The sequence below is a fragment of the Phoxinus phoxinus genome (assembly GCF_949152265.1).
Source record: "Phoxinus phoxinus genome assembly, chromosome: 9".
Lineage (NCBI taxonomy): Eukaryota > Metazoa > Chordata > Actinopteri > Cypriniformes > Leuciscidae > Phoxinus > Phoxinus phoxinus.
In genome coordinates, this window is record NC_136884.1 from 9327109 (window position 1) to 9344019 (window position 16911).

The window sequence follows — 16911 nt, forward strand, 5'->3', positions numbered from 1 at the left end:
TCACCGCCTGGTCTGCCCATCACATAAAGTCAATCTGGTCCCTTCTATGCCCTATTAGAGAGGCTTTAACTAGCGTTTTTCTCTGGACATAATTGACAGAACGGAAGTTTGCTGCACATACTGAAGTCAGCTGCTCTTTTGAGGTCCGGATGCAGATGATTTCAGGGGACTTAATGTCAAGGACTAAGAACCAAGCCAAGGCTTTGCAAACTTTTCTTCAATTAGGTCAGATTATCTTTGTTGTAATTGGACAGTCTGTTTAACAGAGGGAAGTTTTATAACTGGAGCAGTTTGCTGCTTTCTTTTCTTTTTTGTTTAAGGTTTCACCGTCAAATATTAAGACAAAGATAAAAACATACAATGGGTTCAAAAAGACCAAAATGCTTTCGGTTTGCTTTTGCTTTTTTTTTTACTTCAATAAATTTTTCCCCCATTACAAATTATTTTATGAGCATACATTTTGTGTATTGTTTATATTAAGTGGCACAAACGTTTAATAAGAAATGTTTCTTGAACACCAAATCAGCATATTATAATATCACAAAAATCTCATATTTTTTTCACTGTACCTCTAAAATTATATTGTGAGAAAACTGCATGTTTAAACAATCAGCATCATTATAATGATCTATTGAGTTGCACAAGTCAGTGTGCAGGACCAGGCTTGAAAGTTGTGTGTTTTTCTCTGGTTCCAGTTGAGTACAACTGAACTGCTGTGGAGTTTTCCATACAATGAGTGCAAATTGAGTTCCTTTCCAGTGAACTCCGAGGCCAAGTGCTGTTGGAGATGTTTGTTTCAGAGTTGTGGGGCTCTAAGCGCTTGGTCACACATTGTTTCCAGTCTTTCATTAGTGAGGGAAATATTTGGCATTTCGACAATTGCGGTTTTACACCTGAGTTGTGTTCTTTGCTGTCACTGGCTCTGCTTCACTTCTTTACAGTTCATCATCCTGTTGACTAAAACCATAGCATCAACTCTGGCTGTTAATGCCAGATCTCTCATTAACATCATTATCTCTTTTGACACTCTTTAAACCAATATTAACTTAATGGATTTCAGTTCAGTACTTATGAAACCGCCTAAACAAACAAAACCCAGGGTGAGACTATCACTGATACTTGGAAGACTAACCGGAACTGTGCAAGATCATTGATTGGAATGTAAAACAAATTGTGGGTGGTTGTGGACAGGACCAAGCAAATATCTAAATTGTTTCCTGCTTGGCCTTGGGTGGTAAAATAGCGTGGTTTGATAGGATGGGGGGGGTATAGGGCAGGGTCTCATCTTTTGGGTTGATGTTTACTGAGAAAAACTTAGTCAAACAGTGAAAAAGAGGGAAAAATGGAAGAAGACACCACACCACCCTAAGGTCTGTCCCAAATTCATCTCATCTGACTACTTGTTCAATTGATCATGCGCTTTTCTGAATTTTTCGGACATTTGTTTTATTTTAAAACCTCTAAACTTTGAGTTTAAAACCTTTGTTTTGCCGCAGTAAATTCTTCATATTTCTGTGAATAGCTTCTAATCTGCAGCATGTGTTGGTTGATCTTGATTTTCTCGTTTTGGACGCAGAGCCCAAAGGCTTCTTGGAGTGAAGGTTGTTTTCCCATCTTGGCAGGGAGGAAGTGAAGGGCGTCACAGAGCTCCAGGTTGTCCTGTGGAATGTCACAGTCGTATAAGAGAGCCAAGGGCAAAGCAGAGGCCAACGAGTCAGGGGATAGGAAGGAGGGAATGGGGGAATGCAAATGCAGAGAGGGAAATGTAGGAGAGAAACTGAGATGTCGAACACCAAACTGAGATTCTCTCAGGGCTGAGGGACTTCAAACACCCTAAATTATTTTTTTTTTAAATCTGCAGTTGCTATGAAGATCACTTTGTGAGACTTTAAGCAACCTTGTTAATTTGTTTTGTGTTTTTGTTTTGTGCTTTTGTTTTGTTTTTGTGATGCCCTCACAACTAAGCATTTAAAGAGCTCAGCCAACAATTTTTTATGGTATTTGACAGTGGAGATTAAACACTACAAAGTCCCAGTAACCCAGACCTCATTAACCATTTTTTTCTTGTTCTCAAACATTAGTGCTTTAAAAATTCTTCATATAAAATTTTGAGTACAATTTAGTTTTACTATACTGGTAAATTTAGAAGAAAAAAACAAACAAACAAACAAAACAGTGACTGTCTTCAGACCATGTAAAGCTCACTTCAATTATATGAAGCCTCTGTACTCAGAGCTAAAATGAACCAAAGGCTGTAACCAAAATCCAAAGCAGATTTTGGGAGGATCGCACCCCACTCCCCTGACAAACGGCTTCTCTCATGTTTCTGAGATAAGCCGGCCTGTGAGACTGTGAGCGCCTCTAATAGGCTGTCTGCACCAGGCTGAGGTGAAGATCAGGAGGAAGTCTAGCTCTCCCCATTCAGTCTCTCTGGGTTTGAGTTTCTGCCCCTCTCCTGACCCAGCGGTCACAGGACACTCTTAAGGGAGGGCTTTGCTTTTGGTGTGAAACTTGCAGCCGTAAAACCCTGAACCTTTATCCTCCTCCTCTACCTGTGACCACCCGCAACCAGAGGATCTAGAAGAGAAAAAGTTCATTGACGTTCACATGGTCTTTCTTTCTTTCTTTCTTTCTTTCTTTCTTTCTTTCTTTCTTTCTTTCTTTCTTTCTTTCTTTCTTTCTTTCTTTCTTTCTTTCTTTCTTTCTTTCTTTCTTTCTTTCTTTCTTTCTTTCGTTAGTTAGTTACAACGTTTAGTTATTTCCTCACCCCATTGTGCCAGTTTGGACCATTTTGATAGGTTAAAAAGATAATTGTTTAAATAGTGTGTTTGGAGTTTGTTTGTTTCTTTGGTCTCTCTCGAGTAAGTTCATCTCTCTAGGAGTCATGGCTCATTTGAGGTCAATTGCATTTGCAGCGCCACAACTTTTTTAGTTAATGAACCTCTAGACATTTTGTTTTTCGGCTTACAAATATATTTTACATTACAAAACATTGTTGTAACTACCTTTTCTTTCCAGTTTGTACATTCTGCAGAATATCTTTTGAGTTAGAAGGTGATGTATGGGTGAATAAATGATTATAAATAAAATTTTGTGGTGAACTGTCCCTTTAAGGATGTGTGACGACACAGCAGAGTCCACATTCATGCACACATGTCTGAGCCTGACGTTAAACCCTGTGTTTTGTAGTTCAGCCGGTTAAAATGGATGCATTACAATTCTTAATCATACTGTAAGAAAGATTGCCATTGTCCATCAACCCAATAATTCAAGCATGGAGCAATGAACACCAATTCCAAAGTAATCGGGGTTATGCAAGTTCAACTTCTGATGACAGTTAAAATAAAACAGACTCTCAAAACATAAAGCAATGATGCATGAAGCCGATTTTTTTTTATAATTTCTAACTGTCTGAAATTAATCTCTCAGCCATTGGTTGGTTTTCTATGGTAATTACTCTCAGCTTTGGAGTGTCCAGGCTGGCGATACAGATAGTGTTGTCCCTGTAGTTAAAAGACCGTTTCTGAAGAGACATCTGTTGAGCATGTGCCAGACGCCCTCTGTCCTCACCTCTAGGAGAGGCTTTGAGAAATGGCTGTTCAGGGAAAACACTCTACATGGGGCCTTGCTGAGACCAGCCCTTTCTCCATGTCCCTAAAGCAGATCCAGTCACAGAGGTTTCTGTCTCTCTCACTCTGTTTTGGTCTATCCCTCATTGTAACTGTGTGATAACCATTTCTTAATCTTTTTCACTCACTATGTCTGCCTTTCTGTGGAATTCTGGCACTTTATCTTTCTCTTCTTTTTCTTTTCCCACACTTCTATCATTCTTTTTTTTTTTTACTTCTTACTCGGTGCATTTCTCCAGATTTAAGCTGATCTCATTTCTCTTTGCCTTTTCTAGCACTAAACCTTTGTGAGTTTGTTGGATAAAGCACTTTCTCTGATATCCGGAGATGGCAATATCTGAAATCCTTGTCATCATGTTATAACAACATTTTCTGAATTTAAAACTGCATATTCATTTCCTTAAAAAAAGAATATACGTACCCCAAACTTTCGAATAGTGGAGGATTTCAACAAAAATATTAAGCAGCAAAAACAGTTTTCAACAATGATTAATATAAATGTTTCTTGAGCACCAAATCAGCATATTATAATTATTTCTGAAGGAAAATGTGACTCTGAAGACTGGAGTAATGGCTTTGCCATGAATAAATTACATTTTAAAATATATCCAAATAGAAACCAGTTATTTGAAATTGTAGAGAAGAAACCAAAATCTGGTCTTATGAGACATCAGCCATTTTATTCTTAAAGGTGCAGTCCTTTACTTTTGGCACTCTAGCGGTTAATAAACAGAACTGCATGCGTCTTGCGGAAAGAACATTGTAGCCAGAGCTACTTCTCTCTGTTTATGTCTATGACGAGTCATGCAGATACTGGGCTACTCTGCAGTGGTACGACCCGAACCAGTCTAAAATAGTCCGGATATAAACACTTATTATAGGTACTGTAGTGATTCAGGATAAGACCAAAACACGGTTTGGAAAATTATTTTTTGGAAAAGATTTTGTAAATCTTTTTTTGTAAAGACTGCAGCTTTAAATATCCAGGCCAAATCCATCAAGTAAATTCAGAACGAAAACTTTCACTGTCTCTTTTGGACTTCCTATTTGCACTAAATCATTTACACAACCTCTCTCCTTTTCTCTTTGTTCTCGTCTTCTGTTTGGCCCTCTTTCCAAGATTTCTCCATCCATTTTCACGTTTCAGTTTATTCTCCATCTTCCATTCCAAACTAGTGTACACAATTCTCTGTAGAAGTTGATCTTTATCTGCGTTCATTCATCTGTTCAGACGTGCACTTATCCTTATCTGTCTTTCTGTGTCATCTCCCTCTCTGATTTTCTCCCTGCCACACACGCAAACAAGAACTGACACTGAACAAACCTGTAGGAACTTAAGTGCATGCTCAGCACTGTGACTGTTGGCTGAAGTGTAGCCAGGCCAGCGGTGTTGGGGAAAGTTACTTTTAAAAGAGTTACAATATTGCATTACTTAGGTATCTTTTATTTGAACAGTCAAAAAATTAGTGCTCACAGTTAGTCTAGAACTATAATAACCATCATGTTTACACAGCACACACATTGCCTTTGCACCTCACTCACGATTTCCCTCCACGTGGACAGTAGAGGTGTCAGTCAATAAATGGGAAAACAAAGTAACTTGCATTACTTATTTGAAAAAGTAACTCAGATATTTTGTAAATTTAAAAGTTGTTTTTTTGACTAGTTACTTGAAAAAAGTAATCTAATTACATAACTCACATTAATAGTAAGTTGTAATGCATTACCGTTTTTGCATTACCACATTTAACCATATATTACAAAATGTCCAAATATTCAAACACATTTTGGATGTTGGCACAACACAAAGCTAGATAGATACATATATTCGACACATATATTCTTCCCTAGTGTGATCATTTACCTTTAGCTGAGAATAGCAGGGCAAAACATGATGGCATTATGATAAACGACTGTCTATGTATCTAAAAGTGTTGGTGCTTAAAGCGAGGTGCCCTTTCTAAGTGCTCGGATAGAATGTTGTGTGTGTTAGAGTGTTTTTTTCCCTAAGGACTGTTCACCAGTCTTTCTCTCTCTTTCTCTCCAGACTGCACCTGTCCTTGCCATCAGGATCTCTAATTAATCACAGAGGACCTTCTCCTCCCCATTCTCCAATACAGTATACGTTCTCATTGCCATATTTGGCCTGACAGATGGCTTCCTAGTGCCAACTTACAAACACACAAGTAGATTCTCAACTTAACTCAGCACTATGAATATCTATGACATATTTCCTGCTTATATCAATCATATTCTCTAGACAAGGCACTTGGTCATCTTTAACGGTCTGATCTCACAGATTAAGTGGAATCAAACCACACTGCAATGACAGGTACTTTTAAGAGAAAATGCCAAAGGCACATCTGTGTTTAAAAGCTTTGGCGTTTAAACTTTGTTAACCAGTTTGGAAGTGGCTTGTCACCTCAGGGCTGAGGTAGACGGCTTTTCAGTTTCCACAAGCACAGTGGATTTCCACAACGGAGCACGGCATCTCTCACCATTCCCACAACTATGTAAACACAGACCTGTGCCAGCGAAAACAGCTGAACGTGTGTAGAATATAATCTCTGCTCCTTCAGCGCTACGCTCCGCTCACAAACTATTCCGGAGGATAGGCGCACACTGTAAAATCATTATAGATACACTTCTAAAATGTTAATCGTTCCTCTCACTCTCAGCTATCTTTATTTTTGGTGACTGGGATTCTATGATGAAAAACAGCAAACCTTTTGCATTTATGTATCTCAGGCGAAAAAATGCCAAGAAGCTCCTGTCTGATTTTCAGATGTGACATTATTTACTGAAATGTGAAGCTATAGCTTTAAAAAATCATAGCAAATTCAATGTGACCCATTTTCTTAAGTTGCTTTTTGTTGACACAAAAGTCCTTTTTGCTTTTTATTGACACAAAAGTGTGCATTTGTCTTTTTGCATTCAGTACCAATTTACAATGGGCATAAGAATCACGGTGTAATTTGTTTTAGAACTTGATTACATGTTGTCAATCTTCCTTCTGTAATTATTGATCCATTAGTAACCTCAGACTGGATGCCAAGCTGTACAAAATATCAGATGCACCTGAAACGAAGCCCTTGAGCCAATTTTTCTTCCTTTTCTGGGATCAATAAACAAATGACCTACACAGTGGACAAAAAAAAATCAGCTCCCTAGGGGTTCAGATGTTGATAGTTTTGTTTAATGAGAAATGGTTTTTATTTATTTACGTACTTTTTTTTCATTCTTTCTTGAGGGGGCGCTAGTGGCAATCCAGGCTCACTTGATGCTCTCGGTAACATAAGACATGACCAAAGGAGAAAAGAATAACCTATAATGTTTAATTTTGTTTTAATTTGACGTCTTAGTGAACCAAAGCAAACAGATCATGCTGATTATCAAATATATTCTTAAGTCATATTCAAAATCTAAGGAGCAATGTGCCAAATTAAAATGACATGCAGTGACTCACAATGGAATTCACTGTGATCTCATTTTGTGTACTGTGTTGATCTGTGCTTGACCTGCTCTGGGTGCTACTGAACAGGCTTAAAGTGTCAGACTTGACTCTGGGCATGTCTCCTGTCTGATTCAGCCCTGACACAGATTGCAGAATGTCACTTCATATTGGCCTGATTTAAAGACTCGTCCGCCTCTTCAGAGCTCATCTGGTTTGGATTGATGAACTAGATGATTTATTCAAGGCTCCATGAAGAGATGAGGTGATTTGCAGCAGTTCTTTCAAAATGACGTGTGGAGTTAATAATAATACGCTGTTTGGGAGCTTTGAGGATGGAGTGGTATGTAGCTTTGTCATATGTTCTCTCCGTGGTATGGATAAACATTTTGACACCTACCCTCTGCTATCCAGGACACCACGTTCTCTCATACCACAATCTCTGACTGCATGTGTCCTCACAAATCATCTGTCATGATGCCCTTATGAAAAAAACCCAGCCAGTCTGGGTCACGCCAAATGGACCAGCAACCATGAGAATAGGTGAGACCTCTGGCGCCTTTCAGATTCAATTCATGCCGGCACTTTATCTGAAATGGCGCCACCAACGCACCTGACGTGTTACATTTGGAAATAATCTGGATATCATGAGCTGTTTTTTAATCAATCACCATAACAATAATATTGTGAAATATTTTTACAATTTAAAATAAATATTTTAAATGACTGTGAAATAAAGCTGTATTTTCTGCAGCCATTACTCCAGTCTACAGTGTCACACGATCCTTCAGTGTGGTGTGTGTGTTACAAATATTCTATTTTACAACGATGAGGAAAATAACATTTTGTGGCAGCATTTGGGTGTTTTTTTATCATAAGCAGCTTTGTTGACTTTGTTATGTGATCCTGCATTAAAGGTCTTTGGTTCGATAACAGCTTATTTTAGGCACCCTGTCTATAGAAAAGGGGCATCCATGTTCTGGATCAGTTTAAATCTAATCTACTTCTTCAAGTCTCAGCTGTGAGCAAGAAAAATGGCCCAAGGGAGAGAGAGAAAATCCTTGAGGGTTTGAAGCTGCATGTTATATGAGTGGCTAAATGGCATGGGTGTGTTTGTTGTTTGTGGGGGGGTGGGAGAAGCGACAAAGAATAAAAGAGAAAGCCACGGCAAAAGAGCCAAGACCCACAAAGATCGGTCGTCAACATGCTTCGCATTACCTTTCCTGATGAATGCTTCATCAACATCCTCTTATCATATGAACAGAAGAGCCCTTATTTTCAACGTACTTACAGAGTCATTGTTTACTTAGACTTAATGACTACAGTCATGTCCAACACACCCCTCCATTCCATGAATCACAAACTAGATGCCCTTGAAACAAAGAGATACACATTCCACAGCGAATAATAATCCCATAAGTAACCACAAAAATTTTGCCGTGGGCTCATGGACTCCCCTGATGTTGCAATGCATTATTATGGGGGTTTCAACAGCATCAGAGGTTGTTACGAGCTGGAGCTTAATGCTAAAGTTAGACATATAATGTGTTTTTTACATTGTATATATATGTATATTTCCTCATCTCTTCTTGGCAAGATGCAGACTGTCAATGGAGCCAAGAGGGGACCTGGTTGAGGGGGGATTTGGATTTTGCAGTACAGGGCCCTCATGGTTTAATGCCAAGAAAAGCAACCCAGCTGAACAAATGTGAGAGAGGGTTTTAAACAAAGCATAAACAGATCTCGGGCCTCCAGACCGCTCCTACCAGTTTGAAGTGAAAGTCTTCATCATGGCTGCCATATATAACAGCACTGTATGTGTTTTTCTGCACTTAGCTTGACAGCTAAGTAATACAACATTAATCACTTGTTACTTATTACTAAAATTAATAAGGTTTCGACAAAACGCTCCGAGCTCTAAAAACGCTTGTGTTGGATGATGAAAAGGGAGTGGCAAATATGAAATCAATAAAGCTTAATATTTTTCTTATTGGGAGTGAAGCTAACATTGTTTGTCGCCAGCCATCTTGTCCCAGCTTTACACTAACACTTAACAGTGCATAAAAGTTTTATTTGTATTTTTAAACGAACATAAATGGGGAAAAAATTCCATCAAATAATCCTAAAAAAAGTATCACGGTTCATTTGTTCACAGCTATGAAAGTAATTTTGATGTGTAAGATATAATCATGCAATACTTCATGAGAGATTAATCGTAAAACAAAACAGTTCAGTCAGACATACATCAGTGAGTTGGATCATGATGTGGATTGGGTGGGATTGGCTCTTGACTGGTACAAACACTCTCACTGTCTCATTTGAGTGTTTTCTGGATATCTCCAACTGTGTGTTTACATGCTTCTTTCTTCTCTCAGCAGGAACATGCCCCCAAAGCTGCCGGATTCCCCACGGAGACAACCTTTACTCTGCTAAAGTCAGAGGTCATCAGTCCCAGAGGGAAACAGTGGCGACACCCCAGTGGCTGAGGAGACTGAGGCGTTCGGTAGACTAATGGGGTCTGACTTCATCATTAAGAAGGTGGACAAATCATTATACACACCCACACATTGATTTTAAGAGACACAATGTTTAAGCACAAACCTGAAAGTCTGCTTACACTTATTTAAAGGGAACCATTCAAAGAATACATTTCAGACACATTTTATTTAAAAGATCATTGCCTTTGTTAACGTGTTCATTATCATTTTTCACATTCATGACCTAATTTTTAACAATTCTAAACAAAATACATAGAGTCAAAAGAGAGCCACCGTTCCCCCTTAGGAAAAGTCACCCTATCACCCTAAACTTGTCCCTTTAGCGTGAGCAATTGGATTAGGCTGTTTGGTTGGTGTAGTGTCAGAGGCTAAATGGATGGCTGGGCATCATGATGGATGAACATTGCCAACAAGGCGCCTTTCCATCTGACAGACCAACATACATCATCTATTAGGCTCATTTTTGGCCGCTCATCATAGCCAAAGTAACCAAATGTGTGACCACAGGGACGGCAGTATCACAAGTCTGCATCTTTAACCCTGTAGTGTAGCTTTTTAGCTTAATCCATTTAAAATGATTGAATTTAAGACTTTAATCACATTTTACATATAGGAAACCTGGGCTGCATTTCCCAAAAGCATCGTAAGCCTAAGTAGATCGTAGAAAAAATTGACACCGATGGTCTCTACGATCAACTTAGCTCACGATGCTTTAGGAAACACAGCCCTGGTTGTTTTGTCCATGTGTATGGTAAAATAAGTCAACAAAGAGCAAAATACATTGAGTCGTAATTACACAAAAGTGTTAATTTCATGTAATAATTAAAAGGGTGTTGCAATGTGAATTACTTGATGAATGGTTAGAATGTCTTTAATTTGGATAAAGAAAAGCATCTGGAAATGTATGAAAAACAGTATGCAAATGCAATTTTTTTAATGCTTTTTAAAATAATTTTAAGTGCAAAGACAATTCAGTAATGTATCATTTTAAGTGCAAAGCCTTTTAAAAAAAAATGTCAGCTGATTTTTTAGGTCATAATTTACTCCTTTTTTAATTTTATTTTAATTTTATTTCTTGCACACAATGAGAAATGTAATGTCCAATGGAAGTGAATGGTGACCATGCTGTCAAGCAAGATTTCCAGTGATATATTGATATGTTTTCTTATAATATGTTTGATATGTTTTCTAATAATATAAACTTCTTTAAATATATTTGCACTTAAACATTATTTGTTAATGTATACTTTTATTGTTATATTTTAAACATGAATTTATAATATAGTAAAGTATATTGTAATATATAAATTAAACATTTATTCAATTAATGCATTCACATTAATGCATTCAGTTAAATGTTTATTTTCAAATTAATAAATTATTAATGACATTTTTAAGGGGCACTCGTCACCCTCAATTTAGGGTTTACACCTATAAATTATTAATCTGGTGCCTTCTCTGATTTTAATGAATACACCAAAATGAATTCAATAGTCTAAATCAGCCTAAACATCATTTACTCTTATTGCATACATGCAAGTATTGTTCTTCTGTCCTCCATAGGCTGGGCCCCAGGGAAGATCCAGGCACCCCCTCCCAAGCCCTGGTTATTTGTTTACACTTTGGTTCATGGATAATGCTGCCCTCAGGCCAATATATACACACTGCAGCTGTTACTAACGAACCATTGGTTCACAAAGAAATTTGGTGTCAACCTGTCCTCAACAGAACCCTGTGTGTCACCACTAACTGTGTGTTGTTCCAAAAGGGCTGTTCACCATCCTCTTTTCCAATGGTTCTTCTGTTTGTATACGTGTTTGGGATTGGGGTTGGAAAAGTTATTTTCCCGCTGTGGGATCGACCTGTCAAATTAGAGGCAGCTTCACAAATAATACAATAACGGGACCAGAACATCATTAAACATGGCTGCAATTAACCTCATTTGGTAGATTAGTAATGTGCCAGGGTTGTACTGCTCTAAAATAGGGCATAGAGCTGTACTTAACCCCCTGCTGTGATATATAGTCAATGCAAATATGTGAGTTGCCCTAATAGGGGTCAGCTATTATGTGCAGATTTATGTGAAAGTGTAATTTATTATGCCGAAGGATTAAATCGGCATTTACAGCCCAATTATTTACAGTATATAATGTTATTTAGTATATATGCATATAGGGAATGTGTCTTGCTATGTTTCCAGGTCAACATTGTAATTTATTATCTCAATTAAAATATGTCATTTATTGGTGAGACGAGCCTGGGAAAGTTAAAGGGATAATTCCCCCAACAAATGAAATTCTGTAATTATTTACTCACCCGTGTGTCTTGTAAAATGGAATGACTTTCTTTCTTCTACAAAAGGAGAAATTTAAGAAAAAATGTCCAAGCTTTTCCTTTTTATAAAAAAGAAAAGTGAATGGTGACTAGAGCTGTCAGGCAAGATTTTCAAAACTAAAATTTCTCAGACAAAGCTGTCATATTTCTTGGAACATACAGATGTTACGAAGAGGACAGATGCTTTGAACGAATGTTTGTGATGGTTTTATGGTGCTTGCTTTGCGGAGCTTTAACCATTTACTTTCGCTGTATGGAAAAGAGCAGCACGAACATTCTTAGAAAGAAAGCCATACGGGTTGGGAATGACATGATGGTGAGTATGATGACAGAATGTTAATTGTTTTTGTGTGACCTATCCCTTCAATCATTATTATACATGTGTGGATGATTTAACACATTCATTTCATAAGAATATTGTAAAGGCAGTGAGTTTCGTGGCATACAAGAGGTGACGTGCTCAAACTCTCACCGCAGAGCATCTGTGGCATTACAGATCAATATGGCATTGAAACCACCATGATGAGGCATTATTGAACCTCTCTCACTTGCTACATTGATTCACAGCTGGAGTTAGGTCAGACCCCCAGTATGGCTGCTGAATGTTGTGTGTGCACATGCCAATTAATAAATAACTTACCACAAGCACAACACAGAATACTGAAGTTACTGAATGTAACAAGGTTAGATGTTATGGGAAGAAGGAGGCGGGAACCGGCGAACATTTAACAGCTTTAATAATAAAATGAACAAATACAAAACGAACGTAAAAGACAGCCCCTCATGGACGACTGCTGTCACATAAAATAAAACATAAACATCATATAAAATAGTCCAGGCCTGGCCTCTCTCTCGTTCACTGTCGTCGCACCTCCTTTTATGCTTCCGCTCCTCCATGAGAGATACGAGACCGGTGCGTTGCGCAGGTGTCGCTCATTATAAAGCCAGCGGCCTCGCGCCGCTCTCTCACAGCCCTCAGCCTTGTCCTGCTTGCCACACTGACCATGTAATAAAACTCACTCAAGAGGTTTTTATATGGTCACAGGAGCCTTAATCTAATTTTCTCTTTCTGTCGTGCTTTCTTTTTTCTTTTTTTTGACACAAAGGCCCTTGATCATTCTATTTTGGTTATCATGTTTCTTCTGGACTTATTCTGGACCATATCCCAACCAAAGTGTTTCAGTAGTCTAAATAATATTAATATTAAATATTATTTCCAGGTTTAAATTGGATGCAAAATAGCAGCATTTATGGCCCCTTATATCATTCAGACTACATATATATTTAGCATTTCATATATACTCGTGAACTTTCTATGACTCTGTGTGTGCGGGCACTTTACTGTATGTCTCTTGGCAGACACCTGCAGTGCAGCCCACTCTTGTCAAGATCTGCAAGTCTGTGTTTTACAACATCACATTTTTCATGTAGCCCCCAGAGCTCTCTTTGACCCTAAAATGAATCATGCTCAACATTTCCTACTGAGAAGTTATTTGTGAACAAAGGTCGGGCCTTAACCTTTAGGCATGTTTGATTCAGTGTTTTTAAGTTGTGGACATTCACTTTCTTTTCCATTTCTCTCTTTCAGGATTGTCTTTCACTGATGCCCCCCCAGTTGTTTTGGGAAATGGATTTCACATGCACCTGTCTGAACAACAAATAGACTGCACTATTTACTGTGACAACCGATTTTGCCCCAGCTAGCCATTGGTGAGTAGCATGCATGCATTAACCTTTCAACCCAGAATGCCCCTGATCTCATTGACAAGGTTTTAACATTTCATTGGTTGAGAGTAATGCTTTGTTTTGGATTGAATTATCTACTAAGCAGCTCTTTTAAACACAAATACATAAGGATTTATATAAAGATAATTTGTTTCATTGGGTCAAGACGAATAAAAGCTGCTATTGTCTAATATGAGTCACTTTTTTTTGCATTTAATGGTAAAATAATTATACTGATGAATACACATTTGTGAGGACACATATTTATTAGTATTTAGTCTGTGTTAACCGTCTTGTGTTTATAGGCAAGATTATCAGAGATGACCCTAACCCTAAGTCCATCCAAGCCTAAAGGAACAAGTGTTTCTAAGATGATTGACAGGAACTCCAGTGATGCGCAAGAGGAACCTAGAAAGAATGAGGCCCTTAAAAAGAAAAAGTTAGTATGAAATGGATGAATGAATGCATGGATTGATGATATATGATCTGATGAATCCTTTAACCTTGCAACGTCTGTTTTCTGACACAACCTCTGTTGGAAAGGGTTAAGGAGTCTCTTCCTTTGTTTTCTCAGAGATTAATCTGACTGATTAATGGGCCGAGGGTGCTTGTGTTTGTAAGACATACATTTGGCTACTCATGCCATATAGTCTTCAAAGACGCTTCTGCATTTAGCAGTCTTGCGGGGGCTTTTGGAAAATGATACATAGATTAAACACACTTTTTTTTCTAGCAGTAAAAACACTCACAAACCCCTATAGTTGGAGGAGGAACTAAAACTAACATAACAATGAGTGCGCTTCAAAAAAAAAAGCAAAAGAAAAAAAAGCCCTGTCTTCCTCCAAACCCTAGAGAATGCAGACATATTTATGAACAGCTGCTCTTTGAATCAGATACAAGTGAAAAATGAATTGAACTCATTTTGCTTTGTGCTGTTTTATTCTTGGAACAGGGATGATTGGGAATGTGTGGGACTTTGCCAAGACTACACAAACACAGATTCATAGCCTTCATGCCTTTCCATGACTTTCTGCTCATGGAAGAGAACAATTTAATGATCAAACATGTAAAAAATTAGTAGGCATAAAGTGTAGACATGCAGAATAGGGCAAAGTTTTTGCACCGTTATAAAATGAAGGAAACTACAGACCTGCAATGATCCCCTTTTTATACATTAGCTGACAGGTTTTTTCTATGCATATCCTTTTTGCATTTACAAACTTGAGGTGTGGACACATTAGTGAATTTTCAGCAAAATTGTTGAGTCTGTTGTCAACAGTGTAGCAATGTATGAACTCACTTTCAAACCAAGCTACTTTTGTTGGTCTTGAACCCATTGCAAAATCTGCATTTCCCACTCACACGAAATTCCTGATTGTGTGGATTCCTAATTTTGTATAGAAATTACTCGATTTTGCCTGCAAAAAAACCCACTGAAAAACTGTAAATATGACCACACATGCTGGGTTATTGTGGATAGTTGCTAGGATGTTGCAGTGCAGTTGCTATGCGGTTGCTAGTGTTTTCTGTGTAGGCTATTTGGTGGCTCAAATAAAAAGAGCCCATCTTCAAGTCCAGAAATGGCTATGATATTTTTTTGTCTGCCAAATGTTCTTTTCATTTTATAGTCCATTTTAAGTCTGATCGCTTAATCTCAAGTTTGAGCATTAGTTAGTGAGGCTTGCATTAACAAGCAACACTAAGTATACTTACATTCTATCATTATTTTTTTCTTTCTCAGCTAAACAAAGACTGTAGGTTCTTTGTCTCTCTTTGTTTAGCTGTATAAATCTTTCACAGAGAAATAAAAGTGGCCTCGACCCGTCTCCGTCTCTGATTTACGTGCAACAACATAGGCTTGCACTTCATTGCACTTCATTCAGTGTTTTCTCAGAGCGCTGAACCTCTTCAGCCGAGCGCAGCATATTTGATGTAAGTGTGGCAGACAGTCACTCCCCGTTCCCCTCTGCTCGTGTTTTACGAGCTTTGACTATAAAACCAAAGGCTGAACTGCCCAATATGAAACAGTCTCCCAATGGGATCATAGATGGCCTTGAATGAAAGGAGGGGAAGAGACTAATTCTTTTTCTGACATGGTGTGCATGACACTAAAGAATGAATCTGGGGGTGTTTGTATGTGCATGTGTTGCTGTAAGTTTTTCATGTACGCAGAGAGCTAGGTTTTTTTTCCTGATTTTTGGAGTAAAGGCCCGCTCACCAAGGTCGATAACTATAACCATATATATAGTTATAAAAATTGTTAATGTAAAAGAATAGCAGAGTCCACATAACTATAATGATAATGATAAAGAAAATATATCATTGGAATCACTTTCAGAGCAATTTTTTTTTTTCCAGCTGATGAATGATAAAAACATTGACAGCCAATCAGAATCCATCCTGCTTTAAAGAGCTCGAGCATTTAAAGCGGCAGACGACAAAACTGCAGTGCGCACTTATAATAAACAGAACATATTGTTCGCTGGTGTGGATGCTAAGTTATCGTTATAGTATCTTTATATCGTTCTTGGTGTGAATGGGCATGGGAAAATGGTAAACATGGTAATGTGCTTTTTTTATTGCCTTACTTTTCACTAGGACACATAACAAGAAACACGAGATGGCATTCATCCCCCTACTATCACCGGAAAAAAAAAATGTTTGCTCACAAATAATTTACATGCCCATCTTTGGCTCATCAATGTGACAATCATAATTAGAGCATGACACGGGAGGTTGTGACCCCTGGCAGTGCAGCCTATAACAAACGTTAAGCCCCGAGGCTGAAGGCAGGTCAGGTCTTAGATCAGGAGCTTCAGGCCACCCAGTTTGGCAGGTCTACCTATAAACAAGGATGTGGACTGAAGAAGATTGTACACATGTGGTTTTCATTTCTTTATAAAATGATCACTGACCTGTGATCAAGGGTGGTATGCATCAAAAGTCCAGGATGACAAATCTGATTGTAGAATCCTGATCTGTGGTAGTGAGCGTTATTTCGGTTTGCTAAACTATCATTTACTGGCGTAAACAAGTTGTTTATGTTTAAAATATCTTCGGATTGTATCTATTTAAAAAAAAATATATATATATTCCAAATATTTTTTCTATATATAGCCCTGTAGTTAATAATACATCTCACTGTGTAGACATCAGCAAAAATTACACAACATTTTACTGTTTATTTTACTGTTTATTTATGTGTGTGTATTTGCTTTGTGTTTAATTTCTAAACGGGGTCTGTTGTTCATTTGGTCTGTCAGAGCCACTCAAA

General features: G+C 38.0%; 1 long non-coding RNA gene across 1 annotated transcript in view; it reads left to right on the forward strand.

Moving 5' to 3' along the window:
• LOC307004843 overlaps positions 1-15462 on the forward strand; it is a 21113-nt gene extending 5651 nt beyond the window's left edge. Inside the window, exons 3-6 of the long non-coding RNA XR_013799157.1 lie at positions 9456-9618; positions 13501-13622; positions 13943-14076; positions 14590-15462. This is a non-coding gene — a long non-coding RNA (uncharacterized lncRNA). The remainder of the gene's footprint in view (positions 1-9455; positions 9619-13500; positions 13623-13942; positions 14077-14589) is intronic.
• Positions 15463-16911: the final 1449 nt, after the last annotated feature.